General features: G+C 42.3%; 1 long non-coding RNA gene across 1 annotated transcript in view; it reads right to left on the bottom strand.

Moving 5' to 3' along the window:
* Positions 1 to 8,003: 8,003 nt before the first annotated feature.
* LOC125697115 (uncharacterized) overlaps positions 8,004 to 20,084 on the bottom strand; it is a 43,186-nt gene continuing 31,105 nt past the window's right edge. Inside the window, exons 4-5 of the long non-coding RNA XR_007378686.1 lie at positions 8,759 to 8,884; positions 8,004 to 8,444 (exon numbers count right to left, since the gene is read on the bottom strand). This is a non-coding gene — a long non-coding RNA (uncharacterized LOC125697115). The remainder of the gene's footprint in view (positions 8,445 to 8,758; positions 8,885 to 20,084) is intronic.

Genomic DNA, 20,084 nt, shown 5'->3' with positions numbered 1-20,084 from the left:
TACACTCCTGTGTTTAGCTGTCCCAGCAAGCAATACTGTCGTGGAGAGGAAGTTTGAATCAATAGAACAGTTTCTTTCTGTACACTAGCCTAATTTCTCCAAACAAAACACACCATATAAACAAAATTTGCAAACTGGTGTAGCTCCATATATACGTCACCTATTGCTTATCACTTTGCTCAAACAGCAAATTGCTCACAGGAGAATCTTAACTGGAGGCTTCTCATGACAGCTGAAGAGTCTCCTAGCTTCAATTTCTTCTTTTGCCCTTCTTTTCCCCTCCCCTTTTCCCTTCCCTTCCCTTCTTTTCCTCCTCTGCTAGCCATGCCAATCATATGAAATACTCTGAGGTAATAATTGGGCAAAGCCCTCCAGACTCATGTTGAAACTAAAGAAATATTATTTCCACGGAAGCTGTACCTCAGGCTGGCCAACAGCAGCTCGTACTCTGGGGACCTCATCCTGGTGAGGGGCAGCACCTCTGCACCCATGCTACAGAGAGGCAGCAGCACTCTCAGAGGTGCTTGGAACATTACCTGCTTCATGTCTGTAAAGTGCTCTGAGGGTGGAAAGTGCTCCACAAGAGCTAAGTAGTAATAATAATGATGGACTATTATTTGTTACTATGAGGTCCAACAGTTTTCCAGCTACTTGCTCAGCAACCTATGCCTTTAAGAAAGTTTCTCAACAGATGAATTATATTCAGAGGAAATGAGTTGTTCTGTTTTTCTACAAAGCCTGAAGTGAACCTTTCTGGGAAGGGGATGATATTTTGTAGCAATGTTTTCTCAAGTACAATTCTTCAGGTTCCCAAGTGATGACACATTGTACAGCAACTCTCCTGGCACACCAAGTTCATCTATGAGAGGGGACACTGGCCCCATTTTTTAAAGCCATCCGTTAAATAAAAACACCCTATGTCATATGTTATGTTCCTCCAAAATGTTTAAAGTTTTTTGTGTATGAAATCATATGGTGCCGGGATTCTTTTTTTTTTTTTTTTCCAGAATACAGCACTAACCTCCAGCTCAGTTACTGAACATTGTTGGAAGAGCTTGCTATTTTTTCTTAGCGTGTGTTTTGTTTTCACTTGGTGTGATCCCAACTTTATGCAATAGGCTTTTTTAGAAATACAGAACTATGTAAATGTGATGCTTACAGCTGACCACAAAGAGGCCACTCACACACACACACACACACATACACACACAAAGTAACAATTTTTAGGCATTCTAGGTGTCACTTACATGAGATTCTAGCCCAACATCCCCCTCCTCCTCCCATGGACTATCGATTGCCCTATGATCAAGAGATCTACAAACATCTTCTTAATACAAACAGAGGAACTGGTCTGAGTACTTTCTAAATCCTCTAAGGGAGTTGACCCATCTCAAGTCACTGATCATAATCAGGACTTTGGATTTGTGTTCTGATTCTGACTCCCATGGGTCAGGTCCTCTCACATATATATTTCTCCTTTCCTGCTTTTTCTGTTGCTTAGAGTTTAAGCTGCTGGAAATGCTCTGTTCCTGGTACAGGAGGACTTCAATCTCAGTCAAGGTCTCTAGATGCTAAGGTAATTAGAAATATAAAAGTGCTGATTACATTTCAAGCTTATCACATATTGTTGGTGTTAGTAATCCCTAGCAAGTGAATTGTACAGCCCCAACATGGAAAAGCCATTAATGTATAACAGCACAATTTTATCACAGAGAAAGACAGTAAGTGGATCCTGCAAGACTGGCAACAAGAAAATTTGTGTAAGGCAGGTGGTAAGCACTTCAAGATAAAAGGAAAAGGACCTTGTCATACCAGATACCCCACACTGGAACCACAGTTTTGGGGAAAAAATCATTTCCTTTATGATGACTCTCTCATAAGCAACCCGCACAACAGATTCAAAAAAATTCCTTCTCTTCTCCCAGCCCTCTAGGAGTTAAGTATGTCTCATTGCAGAGGCCTAACCTGCTGTGGTTTTTGACTTGATAGCTGTCTTGTTACTTCCTTTGTTCTGATTGCCAGCAGCTAAACTGGGACTTCTGCTCAAAGACAAGTACCTAAAGGCACCATTATGAAAGGTTTGTCACCTTGTTATCTCTAATTTTCAGAGCAGCTTCTGCTCAGGACGAAGTCAGCATTGCCAATAATGTATTGCATGTAGTATATATATGTAATACCTTTACTGAATGTCAGAGATGAAGCATAGCTGTTACTGTGAGAGGCCAACCTGAAGAACGGTCCTTTCACTCTGGACATTGACAGTTCAGGTATCCAGACTGACCACCTGCTCTTTGTGTGGTGCTCTGAGAAGAGCAAGAAACTTGAACTGTTTCTCTTCAGTGTGGGGGATGATGCACAGGATCCATGTGCCAGTACTTCTCAAAAAGAGCAGCCTAGCTCAAATCATATCATGAGGCTTCCACTTACTTTCTGTGCTTGAACTTTGTAAAGAATCCCATATTCCATCTCTTTGCCACCGCTGCAAGAACTGCAAATAAACAGATTTTGTTTCATGTTCCTACTCACAAACACACCTTGCTTTAGAGGAGGTGACATTCACAGAGAATTTTTTCACCTTTTGTATGAAGCTTCACCTTTTAGTTGCCATGAAAACTATGTGTTTCCATGCCATGCTACAGCTCTTTAGAACTTATTTTCATCACACACGCACAGGATTTCCAAATCATATTGAAATAAATCGGAGCTGCACGTGTTTTCCATCAAATCAGGCCCTGAGCATATACACAACTGACATTCTCTTCCTAAAGGCTCTAATAAAGGAGAATAGAAAGGCATTATTCAATATATATATTTTTTTCTTTCGCTGTTGCCCCTCACCCTAAGTCTGCAACAGATAGGTGGGAAGTCACAGAAGCAGCAAAAGCCCTGGTTTCACTCAGTACCTGCTCCTCAGATCTCCATACTAAAGTCCTAAACAAAGTTATCCCCTTTGTGGTGGTCTCTAGTTCTTGAAAGCTATGCGTAACCTCGTATAATTTCTTTGCCCTTCTCACCCCCCTTGCCCCCCCCCAAAAAAATACATATATATATGTGTATATATATATATATATATACATATGTTATTTGTTTATTTACTAAGAGAGAGAGATTATCTCTGTCTTTCTCACATATATACACAAGCTCTCACATGTCTTTGTGGATGTTTGAACATATCTTTAAGCCGTGGGCACCCCAGTGTTTCAGAATAGCCATAAGAACCTGTAAGCCTCCAAAGCTCCTCAGGCTAGTAGGAGCCCTTTCAAGTTCCTTGCAAGTTCCTTGCAAGCCTCTTGCAAGTCTTTAGATCATTAGCGCTTGCTAGACCTTTCCATCAGGTCTCTTTATTTTCTGCTGTGGTTGACCTGCTCAGCCCAAGTTAGAAACAGAAAGTCCAACTCTTAACAATCAACAATTCGAAGAGGCTAGTCAGCCACCCACCAGGACAAATAAAGCACGCTGAGAACTCAGGGCCAACTTCTCCAAGGCACTCAGGTGTCTAAAACACCTTTGAAATGCCTAATGGTCCAGAAGATGATTGGCAGTAAGCCATCTTGGGGTGCCTAGTTGAGCCTAGTCTGTAATGACTACACAGTTCTGAGGTGCGTGGTTGCTTCGGGGTTTTAAAAGTGATGAGGTTTTCAAAACAGTTCTGTTTAATGTCTTCTCCCTTTTGAAACTTCCTCCTTACACACAGGTATCAAGAACTCATCTTTCTAGAAATGAAAGTCTCAATAGAAGACTTTACAAAGCCAATTAACAGCTGAAATCCTATTCTGAAGAGTGACTCAAGCACTAGGACATGTGAACTTCATAATCATGCAGAATTCCAAAGTCACATTCCCAATAACAATTTCAGCAAAACTGTGTAGCTACATCATTATTATTTTTTTTTCTGCATGTGAAAAAGGTTTTGATTTAATTGAGTTGATTTTAGGTTGTATTAGCTCCTCTGTGAGTACTCTTAATAACATTTTACAATATCCATTTATTTCTCCTTATTAATAGTTTCTTACTTGAAACGGTGATCTAGTAGAATCTTCCAATAGAACAATAATATCTGCTCCAGCTTTCTTGTCTCTCTACAAATTATCGGTAGAAAAAGTTGATAATTCTAACAAACTGTTACTCTTCTGTACATTCAAAATTGGACATCTGTAGCTTGAGTCTTGGAGACTGCTTGCTCCTGCACAGCTATGCAGTTTTTGTTTTTAATTAATAAGTAATTTAATTATTTCCCCTCTTTAGCCTTTAACAACTGATAACAGCATATACTTCAGAAAGTCAAGCATGGTCCTTTCTTTTCCACAGGAGGTACTTAGCTCCAGGCCTGGAAAAGGGCCAGAGCACACAGGGACACTGTTCCACAGTAACATTTTGTACCTTATTAAAACAAAACAAAAAAAAACACCAAACCCAACAACAGCCAACTCTCACATGAATAAAATGCTTTTCTTCTCCTCCCTCTCTTAATACACAAATATTCATTTATTCATTATACTTTCTGTATAAACGCTGGCACACATGCATATTCACACTGCCTTCTGCTGAAACTTTCTAGTGAACAAATGATGTGCTAAGATGTCTTGTATTATTTTTATGAGTTTAGTTTGGCTTACATCAGCTACCACCAAAGCTTCCTCATCTCCAGGGCTCTGGGGGCAAGGGCTTTCTGGGTGATCAATCAGTGGTTTGGATTACTTCAGTTTAGGGGTGCTTCGCTAAGAAAATCTGTGGAAATTCATCACTTTTAAGGTGTCTCATATCAGGCATCTTAGACCAAGAGGCTGCCAAGTCACTCTGGAAAATAGTGGCCTGGAACAATCTACGCAAATATACCACAATCCAATTAAACCAGCAGACTTCACAATTATTTGCAGACTTTCACAACCCATGGCAGCAAGCAGATACAGACCATATTGCACAAGAGTTGTCACAAGCAAGCATGTCCCACAGCCTGGCAGATATCTCCTGGGGCATGGTGCAGGCATGCTGGAGAGTGGGGAGGGGCACACTGCAAGCTGCTGGGCCTGCAGGCCACGAAGGCCCAGTTGCCTACCACTCCTTGCAACTTCATACACAACCCAACTTCACTACAGTGGCAGAACCACAGATGGGCAGAGAGACTGGCAGGAACCTCTGCATCCATCTAGTCCAAATCCTTGTCAAGCAGAGCCACCCAGGACACATCACAAGGCCAATTTAAGAGGCTGCCACCTTTTGTTATCTTGCACCGCTCACTCCCAATTCAGCCCAAAAAGATGCTTTTACAGCTGTGCTGCAAACACTTGCACTTTCACATCTGAGGAGGAGGAAAATAGATGGCAAAATGTGATCTTTTCTAAAGAAAGAATGGCCATTCTAAGCTCAAGCATAGTCCAAGGACTGTATCTCTGACCTGTCTCAGCATAGAGCTGCACTAATATTTGTGATACAGCAGTGGAGTACGTATTTGGAGAACAGTGAAGAGAACACGTCTGTGCAACCTCTGATCTGGGAGCCCAGCAGTTTTCACTAGCAAAGATGCCACTGCACTCTGCAATGTGGGCAGATGTGAGGAGATTCTCTGAAGCTTAGACTGAGCACAGATCCCACTAGGCAGTTTATAGGAAATACTGAGATGAAAAGCACTGGCCTGAGGTCTGTTGCCCTGAAGGCCTCTGGCAGCCATCAGCCATGGTGAGCATGAAGCTCCATGCAGGCCACAAAACCCACTGGACGAGACAAGGGAGGTGAAATTTCATCAACACGTTTGGGATACCCAGCTGAGCCATTCAGGCATCTGGCTCTAGGCTTCAAGGACATGCTTACTTCACAGAATCACAGAATTGTTGGAAGGGACCTCTAGAGATCATTGAGACCAGCCCCCCTGCCAAAGCAGGTTCCCTACACCAGGTTGCACAAGTAGCACCCAGGCGAGACTTGAATATCTCCAGAGAAGGAGATTCCACAACCCCCCTGGGCAGAATCACAGAATGATTGGGGATGGAAGTGACTCGTGTCCCTCTGGTCCAACTCCTGCTCAAGCCAGGCCACCTGAAGCATTTCTTCTCAAGACCCACCACTGTGAAAGTGCCCAATCTCTCCATTTTGAGAAAAGAGGAGGAATCAATCCTTTCAGATCGTGGCCATATCCTCTCCCATATCACAGAGCTCATACAGCACTCCCACTGTAGATCACATCTGCATCACACCCACCATGCTCTGCTGGGTCACATACAGTCAGTCTTTCTCATTGTCTTTGGGGTTGTTTCTTGTTCAGAGACTGAAATTTGGGTATTTTTTACACCAAAATAATCTCTGTTTCTTTATACCATGCAAAAAATGATTATTTTTTTTTTCACCAAAGAATTATGGAGATAAGGACAATGATGTTCAAGTAATGTACTGTAAGCATTTCCCTAGAAACAAGGGGAAAATGGGCATGAAAATTAATGAAAAAAAGAGAGAGGAATCAGAAAAGTTAAACAGAATTGTTCCTTCTCTATTTGGTTTACACAGTTAAAGCTGTGTTAAGTTCCTTTTAATCCAAGGAATTGGGTTTATCCCTTCTTGCTGATACACCCCTTTTTTATTATTTATTTATTTATTTATTTATTCCTTTGAAGTCTCATCTTGCCAGCTCCTTCATTATTTTCTGGGAATAAGCTGAACTTTTCTATTAAGTGAAAGATCCCAAACACTGCCAGTTAACAGCCCCTGGAAGTGCCATTAGTATTGGCTCATCACTTCTGCAGCAGTTTCTGGTGGTCTGTGAAAATGATAATGGTCACAAACCACCTAATTTTAGCTGCCTAATTTGGAATTGCTAGTGTCAGCCTCTAACCTTCACAAAACCGGAGCTCTGTCAGAGTGCAAGGCATCCCTCTTACCTCTGACACCAATTCGGGTGATGAATCATCCTCTGGACAGTCCTGTGTCTCCTCACAGTCTACTGAGAGCACCTATACACCTCGTTCTGGCTGGGTGCAAATTTCCAGTCCATCAAAGTTAAGAAAGATGAGTCCTACCCATAGTGCTGGCATCTCCCCATGGTTTCCATTTGCAGCAGTACTGTAACAGATGCTGAGAATACATTAAATGCTTTCCTAATGTCACATTCCCATGTCTGCAGTTATGGTAATTGCCTCAGCGAAGTTTTGCAATTGCAAACTAGCAGGAAGCCATCTGCAAAAGAATCTGTCTAATAAGATGTGGCCCTTACTCTGAAAGTGCTTGAAAAGCCCTAGTACATTTCTTGGGCTAAAGATATAAAAGAAAAATAAAGGTCAGACTCCTGCAGCAATATGGAAAGTGTCCAGAATGCACTCTAGTGATCCAAAGAATAGACTGACTTTTGCTTAAGGACTGGGCTAATTAAATATTGCTAACTACATCTGAATAGAATTAAGTCTAATTCAAGGCCCTTTCTAAGCTCCAGGCAATGTAAGCCTGTCCTAAAAAAAGAAATTACCAACTGCTGACAACAGGTGTCAGCAACAGAAGAGGCTGAATCAGTGCTGAATGTGAATTAACTACAAGTGTAGACAAGGACAACGTTCTGTACTACTTCCACTGCCCTGGCAAAGATCTCATTTGGAAATAGGGAGAAACACGAGGACCAGGACAGATATGAACCAAGGCAGTTCCGAGTACTGCTGTCCTTGACAGTGTTTGCAGATAACCAGCACAGCTCCAACATTTGTGGTGCAGATAAGGTTTGTTTCTGCACCACCCATGCCAAAAAGTACCGTAGGTTCCTGTATGAGTTCTGGGCGGTGGTCAAGGGGACTTTTCAAAGTGCATTTGTTTCCTTCCTCTTATTTCTTCTTCCAGCCCTGCAGTCATCAAACTGGATTGTTTACTTCTTTTTTTTTTCTTTTTTTTTTTTCTTATACAGTTTCACAGCCCAATTTCCACATACCTCTCCTTCCCCATGTTCTCAGGAGTGTACTGCATGCCACACTATGCATCCATGCCAAGTCCAGCAGGGTCTTTCAGCAGAAAAGCTACTTGGTGCTAAGTTATTTGGTAAGCAAGGCGAGCAGAAAGCAGAACAGAACCTTCTCCAGCAGCCTTTTCCCTGGCAGTCATGTTGCTATAATTTCCTTCTGGCTCCTACACCACTGTCTCTCTTGTCATGTTTCTTCAGTAACATCCCTTGTCTCTTCTTCCCCTTGCTCTTTTTACTTTAAAATATACATTCAAATATTTTGTTTCCATGCCCTTTCTCAGTAATTTATCCCATATGTGTACATGACTCTTCACATGAAATGCTTTTGCTCAAGTACTTCTTTGCAGACAGTTTTTTGTTTTGGTTTTATTTTTAATGTAGTTCTTTGCTGCCGTGATCCTTTGCTCCACTGCTTTCAAAAACATGCCTGTTTAACCCTTTTCTGACTCCATAATTGTCCACTGGATGCAGCCTCTCATCTGATGTTCCCTGTTCATATACTGTTTTTCTCCACCTACAGAAAGATCAAGAAAAACAGGTTTGCAGATGGTATTTATTAACAGAGCAAAAGCAGCAGGTTTAAATTCCTCTGGGCTTGTTTTTGTTTTGGTAAAGAGAAATGGTAAGGGCAGGTCTGATGGCTCAGGACACACAGCCAGGCTCACAGCCTGAGCTGAGCACAACACCTGTTTTTCTATGGGCTTGGGGAGAGAGAAGGGAGCAAATTCAGATGTAGTGAAAGTGAGGACAGTCTCACCCATTTCAAAAGAGTCTCATCCATTTACAACCACTCCAAATTAACATCTCTATTTTAATTCACCTCCGTACCTTCTATTAGAGTAATTTCACCTCTGAGTCCCATTATGAAATAAAATTTCTGCCAGAGGCTATGGACCAAGCTCACAGGATGTCTCCATTTATTAGTCTTCAGCAGTTTCACATAGGCTAGATTTCCTACAAGGAAAGGAAAGTAAATTTCTGCTCCCGATTTGTGACAAAGCTGGATTCCATTTTTGAGTCCAGAATAAAAGCCTTTAGATCTGTATCAAGAGAAACAATTGTGATCAACTTTCCACTAACAACACTAGGCTTAAATATTATGTCCCAATGATGAATATGCTTAACATTGAGTTTAGAAAGCTTGAAAGAATAAAAGAGAAATGATGTAATTGTCATAAACTGGCATAATTATTGGTATCACTGTGGAACAGATGCAGCCATCTTCTGGACATCCCAATCAAAAAGACTTAACTCACCTATTTGATGCATTAGATCCATTTTCCTCTTTTTTTTTTTCAGAGCTACGCATATCTAACTGAAGAGTGACCAGTAAGATTCACAGAAAGAACAAAGCTGTTGCCTCCTAATTGATATGCTTTGGAAAGGATGAGTCTGAACTTATTTAGGTCTGGTCTCATTCACTCTGACCAGAAGAGTTAACTGTGAGTCTAACAGCAGAAAACTTTTCTAAGTTTTATGCTATATTTTATTGTCTTTTTAGTTTGTTTGATTAGTTGGATATTTTTTGTCTGTTGGTTGGTTTTAATACAGTATCTCAGATAAATCAGTGTTTATCAACAGGAATTCTACTGAAGAGATGGAAATTTGTGTACTGAGATCATGCCTTCTTACATCTCCACCACTATTAGACAAAGACCTAAATGTACAGGGAAATAAATCCCTATTTGTTTCAAAATCCACTGCCAAGTCTGTAGTTCACCTTCTGTCATAAACCCCCTGAGGTTAAACACTTGCTTATGCTCTTTCCTCCTGATGTGGAGTGGTGAACATCACAGAGACCATTCACATCAATTGCTCAGGGCTCTCTGGTTTTGAAAGAATGGTGGAGTTTTCTACGATGAATGTTCCTGTTCCTAGCAAATGTTTATACATGCCATGCTAATGATGACTGTACTGAGCCTGAGAGTACCGGTCAGTCGAAAGGTCTATCTAGATGAATTTCCTGTCTCTGACACTGGATAAAAGCAAATGCCTAATGAAGAATGTAGCAACAGAGAAAGTATACTGTGCTATTTCCCAGAAGTATTCTCCCAAACTTTAATGGATTGAGACTCAGGAATTTGCTGGTGTTTTTGTGTGTAATAAAGCAGGATGGATTTCCCTTCTGCAAACTTGCTCAATCACCACTTGAGCCTATGTAAACTCTTAACACTCACAATATCTGTTGGTGTGGAGTCCCAGGGCTCCACTATCCCTGATAGGAAGAACTACTCACTCTTGGTTATTATGAGTTTCCTCCCTAAAAGTCTCCTTCTTCTGTACTGGAAGAGACAATGAAGAACTGCCCCCTCCAAGACATATATGAGCTTACAATTTGCTGCCATAAATGTCCTCACTCAGTCCTCTCCCAAGCTACAGAATTAGAGAAGCTTAAAAGGTCTGGCTTAATTAACATTTGCTCATAAGTAAACTGCTCCATGCCATGGATCACTTGTGTCATCCTTCTCTGAATGTCTTCCAGTTCTGCAAGTCTTTCTGAGTAGGAAGAGTAGAACTGCCTATGGATGTGGCCATGCCACAGATTGGTATGGGAGCAAAGTGAAGATTTCTGTTCATTTCTTAGTATAAGCAGGCCCAACCTGCACCCAGAGGTCGCAAAATGTGGCCCACTCCCCACCCCTCTCATTAAAGGTGGCAGATCTTCCCTGTGGAGCCAGAGTGGCCACAGGCTCACACCCATCAATCAACAACAGTCAAACTTTCAGAGTGCTATTAATGCTGTGTTGACTGAAAACAGGGTGCAGAAAGGGCAGTGCTGCCTCAAGTGATGGCAAATAACTGTATGCATTTTGAGACACTGCCTAAACACAGGGCTCTGAATAGCAGTATTTATGCAGCCACGCTTTCTGCTTTGGAAAAAAAAATTGTAAACACAATCATAGAATCACAGAATCTTTAGAGTTGGAAGGGACCTTTCAAGGTCATCTTAGTTCAACTCTCCTGCAATTAACAGGCACATCTACAGCTTGATCAGGTGCTCAGAGCCTGGTCCAGCCTGGCTGTGAATGTCTCCAGGGATGGGGCATCCACCACCTCTCGGGGCAATCAGTTCCAGTGCCTCACCATTCTCACTGTAAACAGACTTTCCTTATATCTCCCCTCTTTCAGTTTGAAATAATTTTCCCTTCTCCTATCACCACAGACCTGACTAAAGCATCTGTCACCTTCTTTCTTTTAGCCTTCCCTTTAGATATCGAAAGGCTGCTCTCAGGACTCTACAAAACTTTCTTTTTTCCAGGATGAACAGCCCCAGCTCCCTCAGCCTGTCTTCATAGGGAAGGTGTCCCACCTCTTGGATCGTTTTTGGGGCCCTTCTCTGGATGCGTCCCAACAGGTCCACATCTCTCCTGTACTGAGAACTCCACATCTGGATGTAGTACTCCAGGTGAGGTCTCACCAGTGCAGAGTAGAAGGGTAGGATCACATCCCTCGACCTGCTAACTGTACTTCTTTGGATGCACTCCAGGATACGTTTGCCTTTCTGGTCTCTGAGGGCACATTGCTGGCTCATGTCCAGCTTCCCATCCACCAGTGCTCTAAGTCTTTTTCAGCTTGGCCAAGCTCAATCCTTTCATCATTCCCCAGCTTGTACTGGTAGTGAGAGTTGCTGTGACCCAGGTGCAAGGCCTTGCACTTGGCTTTGTTGACCCTCATGAGATTCTCCTGGGCCCAGTGCTGAAGCCTATCTAGGTCTATCTGGATGATATCCTGTCCCTTGGGTGTGTTAACTGCACCCCACAGCTTGGGGTTTCAAGAACACCAAAAAAAAATTTTTTTAAATCATCAATTTACATTTACAAGGCCATTTTCAGTTGATATAAGTACACAACCTGCAAGTTTTCAAATGGAATATATAGAATTGCAATCAGATATTCAACACAATAATCTGATCATGTCTCTTTACTGGACTTTCATAATCCCTGTCTTAGCAGAGAAAAATATCCTCCACTTCATAATCACACCTTATTCATATTATTGCTTTTTGGCAGATCACACATTCTGAACAATTGTTGTTAGGGATGAAGTACACAAACAGTAAAATTTCATCAGAAATCTCTGATGAACACTTTGAGGCCACACTGAGAACTGCAACCAGTGCCACTGAATCAGACTCGTGTGTTGGTTTCACAAGGTCAAATATCACACTAGTTTTATGCTTTTTTTCCTCACTCCTTTTTTTAGTGCCTTATGAAAAAAAAAATCTAAAATTAGAATGTTTTGTTACTTATTTGTTAATGATATTGTATATTCTGTGAGGGCTGCTCCAAAAATAAAGCCTCCTATTTTATTATGATGGCCAGCAATGACAGAGGCAGATATTGGTGGTACAGCAGTCGAGGCTGAACCTTCCCACCAATATTATGTTACATTTTGTTGCCATGTGACAGACGGCAGCAGAGGGGCAATCAGACAAAATGGCATCTGACATGGAAGGAAGTTCATCTGAAGTAAATGTATGTCATTGAATTCCTCCATGTGGAAAGAAATTTTACCTACCAACATTCACCAATGCTTTCTTAATTGTCACTGAGATGAAACAGTGAATATGAACACAGAGAGGCGGTGGGCGGTGTGTTTCAGAAGCAGTGAGAGTGGGTCAGATCGTTATGAGCATGGCATGCAGGCTCTTGTTCATTACTGGTGAAAATGCATAGCTAATGGTGGTGACAATGTTGAAAAACGTGTTTTGTAGCTGAGAATTTGCTCTAACAAATAATGTTATTGTGCTCTTTGTATCTGTTGTCATTTCCATGGAAATATATTACTTTTGGAGTGACCTATGTATACATGGCCTACAACAATTTCTATTCACCAAATATGGCTCAGGCAAGCCATAAGGTTGGACACCCATGCCTTAGTAACTTGCTACAAAACCCTAAAATGAGATGAGCTTTGAGCTCTGTGCATCTCTGAGGTGGTTCACTGTTTTACAACCCATGACTGATTTCCTCTGCATAGTGGCAAGCCCACTGCTTCATGCATAAGGCAAGACTGCTTTTTCTTCTATATTTATCCACAGTTAAGCTAAAAATGTATCCATGCTGCACATTCAGACTGAGTAGAGGCCAGTGCTTTTGGCTAACAACCCCTTCTGACTTGTGGCTGTTGTTTTGACATCACTAGCAGTCATGCACAGAGTCTATGACAGGGTTGGCCTGGGTTCTTTCCACCTGATTTTGCCTCCTGCTCTGTTCCGACACAAAGCTGCACAACCCCAGTTTGTGCTTCTGCACAGGCTGAAGGGCCGCATTTCAACTAGGTATCAGGCCAGAGGCATGGAGGCAATATGCTCAGACCTGGGGCAACAGTGGAGATAAAGGCAAGTAGAGGCAGGACCTCATACTCAAACACCCACTTGCCTGACCCTTACACGTAGCCTTGTGCCTGCAGACAAGAAAAAACAATCACTGTAGGCTGTAAATTGTAACGGCAATTGAAGGTTCGTGGATTCTCCACTCCCCTCTGATGTGTTCTGTAAGAAACAAATGGCAGTGGCTGGAAATCTAACAACATTTAAACCTTTGTCCCATTACTTTGCCATTATGGTCACCTATTTACTTATTCTCATTAAACACTTAAAACTTTTATTGCCATTCAAAGTCCTTGTGTCCAGGGGTAAAATGCACAAAATGCAGGCTGACTGTACCAGAGACCACTCAGTTTCTAGGGGGCTCTATGACCCCCATTCAGCACCCCTTACCTATCTATTTAGACAGCAAGGCTTGCAGAGAGAAACCAGAAATATAAGCACATATATGGAAAATCTAGCATGTTTTTAAAAGCTTTCATACTTAGTCATACCAAAAAGAGACACCAAGATAGGATCCAAAGCATTTGGGATTTGTTTTTAATTTGTGTCATGGGCACACACTTTATTTATGTGCAGAGTGACTACTCAGTTAATTTTTCAGTGCACATAAACATGACCTACTTGGTATGAAATTCCTTTTTATGTGAATGTAAAACACAAGTAATGAAAGAAAACCCAGATATTGTAAGATATTTTGTCTGTACCATTTCATAGTGAATCTGATAAAAAACAAACAGAACACAAATCTGTATTAAATTAAAAGCATCTCCACCACACTCCTTCCACCCCAACTCACTAAGTCATTAAAGTGATTTGGTGGAATAAATGTAAGCTTGGAAAATCAGTTTATTGTTAAAACACAGGATTTTAAAAAATGCAATTGGCAAAGCATAAACCCTCACTGACCTCATCGGGACCAAATGTGACTCTCATTTCTTAAGCCTTGTAGGTCAGAGCTCAGGAACTCGGAACCAGAATGTAAATCACCTTATGCGTGCATGTCAGGAGCCTTGTCATCTAAAGCCCATTCCCTGCAAAACTATAATAAATGAAAAAAAAAAAAAAAAAAAAAAAAAAGGATGAAAATAACCTAATCCATTTTGTCTATCTATATTACTGGCATCTATGCTTTGCCATGCATTGTCAGTCTGAATTAGGGGGGATTAACAGTAGGATGATGATAAAATGTAGGTGTTTATAAAGATTCTTATACTGCCTTCATTGTACAAGTCCAGATGTGCTTTACTATGAATAACAGGATGAGAAAACAGTAAAACAAAATGTGGCAGAATGTGACTTGAAAAAATTTAGATTTGTCAAGCTTTGTGAAGAGCCAGAAGTTGAGAGTAGAGGTCTTGTGATTGATTGCTAGCTTGATGCTGGCAATGCCCCTTGAAGGACCTCATGTAACACAGTGCTAAATATTTTCTAATGACAGAAAACTAATGCAAGAAATCAAGAAACACTCTGTGGCCTAGAGACGTAATGTTGAAAATGACAAATAAGTCTACCATATTTAAAAGATCATGGCAGGTGAAGTTCCCACTGACTGGAAAAGGGGAAACATAATCCCACTTTCAAAAATGGAAAAAAAGAAGATCCAGGAACTACAAGCCAATCAGTGTCACCTCTGCACCTGGCAAGATCATGGAGTAGATCCTCCTGAAGGCTCTACTAAGGCGTGTGGAAAAGAAAGATGATGTGATTGGTGGTAACCAACATGGCTTCCCCGGGGGTAAGTCATGCCTGACAAACTCGGTGGCCTTCTATGATGGAGTTACAGTGTCAGTGGATAAAGGAAGAGCAACTGATGTCATCTACCTGGACTTGTGCAAAGCATTTGACACTGTCCTGCATGACTCCTGGTCACTATATTGGAGAAAAATGGATTTGATTGATGAACCACTCACTAGGTAAGGAATTGGCTGGATGGTTGCACTAAGATGGATCAATGGCTCAAAGACCATGTATGTGAGACAGGCGACAAGTGAGGTACCTCAGGGATTGGAGTTGGGACTGGTGCTATTTAACATCTCTGTAGGCAACTTGGACAGTGGAATCAAGTGCACCCTCAGCAAGTTTGCAGATGACCCCAAGCTGAGTGGTGCATCTGACGTGCTAGAGGGAAGGAATGCTATCCAGAGGGACCTGGACAGGCTTGAGAGGTGGGCCCATGCCAACTTCATGAAGTTCAGCAAGGCCAAGTGCAAGGTCCTGCACTTGGATCAGGGCAATCCCAAGCACAAATACAGGTTGGGCAGAGAATGTCTTGAAAGCAGTTCTGAGGAGAAGGATGTGGGGGGTGTTAGCTGATGAAAGACTCAACATGAGCAGGCAATGTGTGCTTGCAACCCAGAAGCCCAAGTGTATTCTGGGTTGCATCAAGAGAAGTATGACTAGCAGGTGGAGGCAGGTGACTCTGCCCCTCTACTCCACACTGGTGAGACCTCACCTGGAGCTCTGCTTCCAGTTCTGGGGCCTCCAACACAAGAAGGACACAAAAATGTTGCAGCAGATCCAGAGGAGGGTCATGAAATTGATCAGAGGGTTGGAGCACCTCTGCAGAAGGACAGACTGAGAGAGTTGGAGCTCTTCAGCCCAGAGAAGAGAAGGCTTGGGGGAACCTTATAGCAGCCTTCCAGTACCTGAAGGGGGCATACAGGAAATCTGGAAATTTTTATAAGGGCATGTGGCAACAGAATGAGAGGAAATGGTTTTAAACTGGAAGAGAGTAAATATTAGACTAAATATTAGGAAGAAATTATTTACTGGAGTGTGGTGAGACACTGGAACAGGTTGCCCAGAAACGTTGTGAATTCTCCCATCCTGGAGGTGTTCAAAGCCAGGCTAGATGGGATTTTGAGCAACCTGGTCTAAGGGGAGGTGTCCTTGCCTATAGAAAGGGGTTTGGAAGTAGATTATCTTAAAGCCCTTCCAACCGAAACCATTCTATAAAAAAGGATAAGAAATCTGGTTCTATTAAGTACTAGTTTGAGTTACGTTTAAAACCACTGAGAGCTTTGCATCAATTTCAGAAGGAGCTGGATCAGGCCTCTGAAGGAAGAATGCCCTCTCGACAAATTTCTGTAGCCTAAGGCCCTGTCCAAGTCTAAGACCCATTTCTGGGTCTAAACACAGCACATCTTAAAGTAAAGCACGTGCCTCTGACATTAGAGAGGAGAAAAGGAGAAAAGCCCCGCTGAGAGCTGTCTTAAGGAGCCTGTAACAGAGCTCTGCACATTGCCACAGAGGGAGACTATCTCAGCTGTCACCTCGGGTCCCACAGCAGCACAAATGAAGTTTCTCCCCATTGTTTCTTGGGGTCCCTGACACTAGGTGTCACTCTGAACTGGGGGAGCAAGGGGGAAAAATAACAGGAAAAATGAAGGCCAGGAAGGTGAAGTTTCCACCTCAAAGCTGGTGCAGAGATGAGCCCCTGCATTATAATGCTGTAGTGCTGCTTCTTTAGTCACCCTCTGCTGCAGAAATGCCAGGGCTGTGTGTACATGTATTATTACAGATTTGGAGAGGCTGTTTAAGTGGCAGTTCCAACTAAAATAAAGTGATTCGGGAAACAAGAGAAGAGACATGGACCGATACTGTCTATATTTCTGAAGTACCAGCAGGCTTTTCCCTTCCATGCAACAGAAGGGAGAACTCAGCTGAGATTTCTGAACACAGATGTCAGGAGAAATGCTCTTGAACATTGTCAGATAAAAGTCTACAGTTGTTTCCTCTTAAGCCACACCTAAGAATTGAATGAAAATACATTTTCCAATATATTTTCCACCTCTGTCCCCATTTCTCCCCATACAATTGCAGAAGGATCTGGCCATCCAGATTTGCAATGTGCTGAGGAAAGCATACGTCCATTTTTGAATAATTCTGAAACATTTTCCTTACTCTTCACTTTCTTTTTTTTTTTTTTTTTTTTTCCTGTATTCCCTTGTGAATGTCCTCATCATCCCTTGACAGCTATTGTGTATTGAGCCACTCATGACCCAACTGCAAGGCAATTCCTGGAAGTCCAGGAATCCTAACCTGGAGAAGCACTTAACACATGAGGGGAAAATCATTCCCTTGACCTAAGGAGCAATTGACTCTTTGGTCAGCCTTAGACCTGCAGTATTACAGTCAAACTACTCTGTCTAGAACCTCAAACGGGGGTTCTCAGAAAAGTATCAGAGAGTTTGATAATATCTATTGTATGCACAGGGAACAAGGACGACAATGAGGTGAAGGAGGAACAAGTTCACATGAGACTCTTGCTGTTTACTAAAAATACAGCCAACATGATGCTTCTGATATTTTTGTTTGCAGTTCTGAGCCAAATGGAGGAAGTGCAGATGGCTGAGAAGATATAAAAAAACTTCTGTCTTTTTCCTCCTTGTGACATATTGTGTAACTGCAGCCCTGGAGAGACCTGGTAGTGAGAAGTATCAGGTCAGGGCCTGCCTGCCTTCCCCTGGTGTTCACCAGGGTAAACATAATGCTGCTTCCCTCACCACCCCACTGCTTCCTCCCTGAGCGGCCATAGTTTAGGATGAAGATATAATCTTCATTAAGCCTTTTTTTTTTTTTTTTAACAGTACATTTTGTGAAGTAATATACCTGCTTTCCTGCACATGCAGCAGAAAATGGATGACAGTGCAAGAAAACAAGGATTTCAGTAATAAAGCCTTCATCCTCCATATAAGTAGGATATATGCAAGCAAAAGGAATGACTTGGTTTCTCTACACCAGCCAGGCAGGGATGAAGGTCTTCACACTTGGTGAGGGAGCTCATGTGTGAAAACCTTGGGGTCAATAACAATATCTAGATGTCAGGCAGAGAGAGCCCTGAAGTAAAGTCCTAAAGGTGAATAGTTCTGTCGTCCTTCACAAAATGCCTGAGCATGACCTTCCTATCCAGGTTGTTTCTTTGGGAAGTCACTTCCCTACCATTAACTTCACAATACAGTGGGACTAATAGCTAACTCCCAGAAATACTCAGGGATTTAATGCCAGCCATGTCATCTGAAATTCATACAAAAAATTAAGCACTGCAGGAACGCAAAATGCTGTGATGCACTTGAGGCTTGTGTGGCAACTAGATTTCAGGCCTTGCTGTTGGATGCTGTGCTGCTCACACTGACTTAGAAAAACTCACCATCCACTGTGAGGTGAGGCAGCTCTGTTTACCCACTAACGCACAGGGAACAGAAATTGGGATGTCTAAGTGACTTGTCCAAGGTCACCCAGTGACTCCTCAGCCCCAGTGCCCTAGTAACTAGGCCTTCCTGCTCTTGCCTACAAAGGCTTGACTCACTCCAGTCCACTGCGGCTGCATTGCACAAGGGCAAATTTCAAATACAGACAAGTGAGATCATTTCTACCAGTGGAATTCCCAGTGTAGATACTGACTCTTTATCTTGACCTGTTCATACAGGACTGGACTCTGGCTCTGTTACCTCCCTTCATGTGATTCAGGTTTTAGGCTTCTATTCTGCACCGGGTTGGTGGTAACAAGAGCAAAGTACAGTCCTGAGGTAGTCACCCATGTACAGCTAGTCATTCAAAGGCACAAAGGTCTGTTGTACATGTGCTTTACAAGGAGTCCTGCAATAAACAGGTCATATCACATCCTTTCCACAGTGGGCACAAGTGATTCATTGAGTCCCCTTTTCCACTGCTCCTCACACAGCACATGCTGCAAAATGCTGCCTTAAGCTGAGCGAACCACAAGTCACACATGGTTCATGACAGATGGCTGCTTATCTAAAAGAACTGGTCATCAGCTGATACTGAATTGCAACTATGTTTTAGTAAGCTCACTGAGTAAAGAGACTCTTCTTTGATTTCAAATCACCTGTAACTGCCTCAAATTTCCATTGTAAAGCCTTCCTGGCACACTATGCCATTATTCACATATGCATTGAATATTGAATGTGGCCAGGTGGGGCTTATACCATTACCTTTTGTGTTTGCTTGGATACTAAACGGAGTCATGCAATCTTTACATCCAATAGAGATACAAATGCAATTGAAGTATAAAACCCTATATGCTCCACGGAATCAGAATTCAGCTCCTACCTACTCTTTTTTCTGCCTGCAGGCACCTAGCATCCTCTTGTGCACAGTGTCATTGTTCTAGCATATGTCCTCTTGAAAATTCATGTTTCTCTGTACTGAGGGTAAGTTTGGGGTAAAAAGCTCTCCATTGCAGGTGCAGGAAATCGGGAAAGGAAGGTAAGAGACTAGCATGGCTGAATTGGGATCTGCTGCTCAAAGTGAAGAGCAAGAAGAAAATGCACAGACAATGGAAGCAGGGGCAGGTATAGGCATGCTGCTAGGTTGTGTGGGAATAGAGTCAGGAAGGCCAAGGCCCAGCTGGAACTAGGCTTGGAAAAGGGTGCAAAGAAGAACAAGAAAGGCTTCTACAGATTCTTCAGCCAGAAGAGGAAAATCAAAGAATTCCCCTAGTAAGCAATACAGGCAGGCTGGTAACGACAAGGAGAAGTGTGAGGTACTCAGCAAACCTTTTCCTCATTCTTCGCTGGCAAAAGCTCTTCACATACTCCTCCAGGGGTTCAGTCAGAAGATCTGTAAATGAAGATCAGGTTCACAACCATCTGAGGAACCTGAACATCCCTAAGTCTATGGTTCACAATGAGGTGCATCCCAGAGTCCTGAGGGAACTGGCTGATACAGTTACCACTGATGCTTGAAAAGTCATGCCAGTCAGGTGAAGTCCTTTGTGACTGGAAAAAAGACAATGTCACATCATTTTTATTAATAGAAAGGACAATTCAGGAATGTACCAATATATAGCCTCACCTTTGT

The sequence above is a fragment of the Lagopus muta genome, chromosome 1 (genome assembly GCF_023343835.1).
Source record: "Lagopus muta isolate bLagMut1 chromosome 1, bLagMut1 primary, whole genome shotgun sequence".
In the NCBI taxonomy this organism is placed as follows: Eukaryota; Metazoa; Chordata; class Aves; order Galliformes; family Phasianidae; genus Lagopus; species Lagopus muta.
Note: the sequence above shows the minus strand (reverse complement) of the source record. Positions and strands in the feature narration are given on the sequence as shown.